The sequence below is a fragment of the Canis lupus genome, chromosome 26 (genome assembly GCF_048164855.1).
Source record: "Canis lupus baileyi chromosome 26, mCanLup2.hap1, whole genome shotgun sequence".
Lineage (NCBI taxonomy): Eukaryota > Metazoa > Chordata > Mammalia > Carnivora > Canidae > Canis > Canis lupus.
The window spans coordinates 19,225,943-19,231,932 of NC_132863.1; positions in this window are offsets into that span (position 1 = coordinate 19,225,943).

The window sequence follows — 5,990 nt, forward strand, 5'->3', positions numbered from 1 at the left end:
GAGGTTTATTTTCTTCTCAGAAGATTTTTCTACCATTTTACATTATCACTTTAAAATTTCACTCTACAGCCAGCCTCATTTGATCTTAGTGAGCTTTTAGTGTTGGGCATTGTGTTGGGTCAATAGCCTCCATGGAAGGAAAATCCTTCACTTCCCCTTTGCCTGCCTAGGGACAAGAAAACCAAGGGCTGGAAAATACCATTCCAACCCCTGGCACCAGATTACTTCCTATCCTAAAAGGCTCCACTGGAATCAGCTCCCGTCTAGCCCCCAGGGTATTGCTGGAGCAAGGCCCCTGCAAACTGATTAATGTTTCCTGGGTCAGACAGGTCCCTCCACGACTATTTTTACCCGCTCACTCACTCAGTGTTTTAGACAAATCCCATGGTCAGGCCAATCCTTTTGCAGCCTACCACCCGCAGTCTATAAATCCTACCACAGAAATTCAGGTCTTATTTATAGTGTGAGCTCAATTCTGTAAAGTGCAATTGTTCATTAAAGCCACATGGAGTTCCCCATGCCTGAGTGAGGGCAGTGAATCTGACACACCAAGGGCAGAAATGGTTTGGTTGGAACACATCAGCTGCGGACTCTTCCTTCCTTCCTTCAGGGTGGGCAGACATGTGAACCCTTTTGAAATAATCCAGGGTAACATTCAGGTGGCTGCTCAGGGCTTCACAGGCAAGTTTAGCAAGGAAAAGGCATGGGGAAAGAGAAATCTTTAGTTTTGTACTTGCTGTATGCTAGGAATTATACATGCATTACATTATCTCTGAAAACAGCCTCATTTTACACACATTAAAGAGTCAAGAATTTGCCTGTGGATCCGGGTGAATCCAGGTTTAAGGACAAGTTAGACCCCACCTGGGCGCTTGCTCTGTGTGCTGTGCTGGGATGTCTAGGATGAGTGAACTCATGGTGAAGTCTCAGCAAAGCTGTGGGTAAGCCCAGATTTGTCTCCAAGGCTCCAGACTTCTCTTTCCTTTATCTTGGGCATTAACTAGCCATCGAAATTTCATAGCCTCATGGTCATTATCCTTGAATGGTTCAAGCCACCAGGGTGCTATGAACCTTACAACAATGTGAGAGGAAATACATGAGAGCATTTTGAACCCATGACATAGGAGGAAGGTCAGAGCTTCCATGATTTCTCTGCACATTGGGAGCCCCCACAGCTGCTCTAAGTATCTGGGGAGGCTCTTGCCCCTTCTGACGTCAAACCACCCATTGTCAGGGCTTTTAGGGACATATTGAACTGAACTGGCTTGTGCCTGAGTCAAGGCTTTTGAGAGTCATCCTCTTCCATTTGTCTTTCTCTGCTGGAAACTTCCTCTGAGACTCTAAACAATAATGTTTATTTCAGGTTGCCCTCTGCTCGATGTAATCCTCTCCTTTCCTATTCATCTCTGTTTCCCAGGAGACTCATTACTGCTTTACCCATGAGATCAGAATCAAACCCATTCCAACTATCTTCCCATATGTCACACATTACCTCTATATTGTGCTCAGTCCTAATCCTGCTGGAGTTCTTTGCATCTTCAGCACTCCCTCCTCCTTGAAATGTTCTATTCCTTTACCTTCTATATCATTGCCCTCATCTAGTGTCTTTCTGGGCCTACCTTCTCCATTTGGGGAGCCCCGTTTGCTCTGCCTGCCCTTTGAAGATCAGCCCATATCCACTGTTCTTTTTTTTTTTTTTAAAGATTTTATTTATTTATTCATGAAAGACACACAGAGAGAGAGGCAGAGACATAGAGGGAGAAGCAGGCTCCCTGCAGGGAGCCTGATGTGGAACTCGATCCCAGGACCTTGGGATCACGACCTGAGCCGAAGGCAGACAGACACTCATCCACTGAGCCACCCAGGCATCCCTCATACCCACTGTTCTTGATTTCCTGCAATGACCTTACCCTTTTTCCGTTTTAACTGCCATCCATATGCCAATAACTTCTCAATCTTACCCTCCAGTCCTGACCTTCATCAACTCACAATAGACTCACAGTCACTGAACATTTCCACTTGATGCCTCAAGGACACCTTGAATTCAACAGATTTAAATGGCTCTCTGTCTTCCCGACTTCCAAATTGCTCTTTTTTCTAGATTGTCTGTCTCAATTGGTGACCCCACCACACACCCAGTCAACAAATTAGATACTTGAGAGTCATCCTTCAGCCCTTAATATTCCCAAATCTGTATATTTAGTCTCTAACCTCAGTCTATCCACTTGGCTTCCTCAAATCCCTTCTATTAAGCAGTAGCATGAAAGCACTTAAACATCTATGGGATTTTTCAAATACAGCATGATTACCTTCCTGGTAAACTAAATGAGTCCCATATCCCCAACCAGAAAGAGTGCAAAAATGCTTTTCAAGATGAAATTAATATGGTTTCTTTCCAAATGTAGAGAAAAGTTCACACTGATAGAGACAATATTAAAAATTACATCCCTGTTACAAAGGGGGGAAAAAAGGTCATACAATTACCAAGAAGCTAATAAAATCGGATGCAAGATTATTCACAAAGATGATACTCAGAGAGGGAGTAGAATGAAGTTTTACCAAGTGTCACTTTGAGTATCACTTTGAGATGTAATGTGAAAGGTGAATTTCTCTCACCTGGGTGTGTGCTAGCTGACATTTTCTGTTGGGATCTAACCAACAGTGCATACACCGAGTATAAATCTTCTCAAAAAGCATATAACATCTATGTATGAGGGAGATGGTTTAAGTAACATTTCATTCTCTTTACCCTGAAAACCTAGACTATAAGAGAAGAGATTTTGCATATAGTAAATGCTTATTTGAAAGCTACAATATAGACTAGAAGCAGTCAAGTATTCAGGAAGAAAGGGTGTGGCCACACAAAGAATGTCCTTGAATGGTTGGCCTTGACTGAGTGTTGAGTTAGAGTTTCAGGGCTCTGCCTGTGCATATCTCTATCACTGCCCTCATTGCACCAAATTAGAATTTTCTGTGGGCTGTTCCTTTATTATGGTGAGCTTTTGGAAGTTAGTTCACTGACTGGCATATAGTAGGTGCTCAATAACAATTGCTGAATGAATGAACAAGGTAGTCAATCAGGATTCAGGGAATTGAAAGCAGGGTGGGTTATTTCTTCAAAAACTAAAACCCAGAGGCATTTTTTCACACTTCCCTGTGCAACACATCTCATGCCATGTCCTTATCTCCCAAAGAGATTTTTATTTTAAATAAAAAAAATTTTTTTTTCATATTAGGAGCACATTTCCTTCTGGGTGTTTTTGTTTTTTGTTTTTTGTTTTTTGTTTTTTTTTTTTTTAATAGGAGTTCAATTTGCCAACATATAGCATAACACCCAGTACTCATCCCATCAAGTGCCCCCCTCAGTGCCCATCACCCAGTCACCCCATCCCCCCCCCCCGCCCACCTCCCCTTCCACTATACCTTGCTCGTTTCCCAGAGTTAGGAGTCTCCCATGTTCTGTTACCCGCTCTGATATTTCCCACTCATTTTCTCTCCTTTCCGCTTTAATCCTTTTCACTATTTTTTATATTCCCTGAATGAATGAGACCATATAATGTTTGTTCTTCTCCGATTGACTTACTTCACTCAGCATAATACCTTCCAGTTCCATCCACGTTGAAGCAAATGGTGGGTATTTGTCGTTTCTAATGGTTGAGTAATATTCCATTGTATACATAGACCACATCTTCTTTATCCATTCTTCTTTTTAAATCACAAGATGCTGGGGAGGAAAGCTGATGATCAAAGTGAGTGGCCTCTGATCTGGATGCAAGTAATTCACGAAAAGCAGAACTCTGGCAGGCAGCTCCCATCCTGACTAAGGCAGCAGTGAAAAGGGCAGGCAGGTCCTTGGGCAAGTTTCTCTCCCTCTGCTCCTGAACCTGCTTTTGAGCAGAGTTCTAGATCAAAAAAGAGGTGAATGCAGTCCATTTCAATGTTATTACCAACATTACACCAAACACTGCAAGTCCTACCCATGTCTCCAAAGCCACCTCTTCAGGAAATGATTTTCCTTACCTCCCCTCTCCTTACTCGCTCTTCCTTCCCATTACATTAATGTTGCTCTGTGCATGCACCACCACGGGCATTCAATAATACACATGGGGTATGTCTGGGTCACGATATTTTTACTTCTTGTTCCAGTCTAAGAAATATTTTTCATAATAATGCTTTGTATGTGGGTCATCCCTCTAAGGATAGTTGCATTGAAGGAAGGGGTTTTCTTTTCTTCCCATTGTGTCTAGCATGGATCCTGACATGGAATTGGGTTCTCCAGAAGTGTCTTCCTAAAATGGGAATATGTGAGCAAGCATCTCATTAAGGAAGCAGTCCCTGGGAAAACCAGTAAGACAATGGGGGAAGCAGAAAAGGGAAAGGGAAGAAGCCAAATATGTGATCTGTACCTTGGCCTGATCTGGATTGCAAATCATGCATGAGTTTGTCCTACCTCCAGACAGAGGGCTTTCAGACTCTGATCATAGCAGTCTTTGGCCACAGGCACTTTAGGCTCTCACCACGTCTGGATAGAGTGTCTCTAGGGGTTGAAGAATTTGAGTTTGGTCCATTAGGAATGAAGCATACAAGAGCTGAGGGATGGTGCACAAACCTGTAACACAATCCTTTGAGGTGATTTAATTAGAGCAACAATAGCATCTATGACAGCCTGACATATTAATTGTGTATAGGCTGCATGTTATATCACTGATATAATTTTTTAAAATTTCCAGATGGTTACATAACCTTTAGTGTTTTAAAATGGTTTGGCTTTTTGTAGTCAATGTCTGAGTTCTGGAGGCTTTAGGAAGGTTGTGTGTCAGCAAAAGCAGGTCCCGGGGAAATGGAACCACCTTCTTTTGGCTTTAACAAGTAAAGGCAATATCTCTGAGCACTTCCATTGATTCCCTGTAGCCTCTGACCTATGTCACCAGTGGTGCTACGTGGAGGCATCCAGACTCTATCACCCAGCTCCCATGCCAGGTATGGGTAGGATTTTAGCCTTCTCATTGCCAACTGGAAAGTCGCCTGAAATAACTGGGCAGGAAATGCAAAGAGTGGCAAGAGGTAAACACCTACCTACCATTCTCCCTAAGGTCATTGGGACTTCTGATTCTGAGGGAAATTTCTCACTGGATTGGGAGACACATAGAATATGAGGACTGAAGACAGAAACATCCTCCAACTTTCAAACAGAGCTGGACTACACATGAGAGATGGCCTGGTGGCCTGGTCCCCTAAGAATACCCCCCCTACACTGATGGCCAACATCACTGCCTACAGCCAGGACCATCTGTGAGTCCTCCCTCGGGGTAAGTGATGACTCAACATCATTTCCTCTCATTTCTTTTCCAACACAACGGATTTTATTCTCTCAAGAGCTGCAGTTCTTCCCATAATCAGATGCAGGGGATCCAGTAGAGAAGGTGATTGTGGTCTGAGAAGAACGTGAAATTAACTGAACTCAAAAGCATGTCAAACGCCCCTAACTGTACAGAATTTTTCTTTTTCTTTTTTGCAAATGAGCTTGGAAAAACCATGCTTGCATTTTGCCCCAGCCCCTGGCTTGTTTGTTTTAGAAAGTCCACGAGGCTTTGAAGGGAAATATAATCCATATATTTGAATTCCTGTTAATTTAACTCATCTTCAGCTTGTTTATGGGAGAGATTTATTGTCTATGAAAATTTTATAGACCTCTTAGATAAAACTCCCTCCCTCGTATATAGATGTGATGTGCTTTTCAAGGAGCAGATTTAAGCTCTGGGTATGCACTATTGGTTTCATCCCAACAGAAAAAGGGAACGTCAGCTCATGCATACACAGGTGAGAGAAATTTACCTTTCACATTGCATCCCAGAGTGCTACTCAAAGTGACACTCATTCTACTCCATTTCTGAGCATTGTCTTTGTGAATAACTTTGCACCTGGTTTCATCAACGTCTTGGTACATAGGAGTGGTACGTATCCTACAAGAACACATTTACACAAAAGAT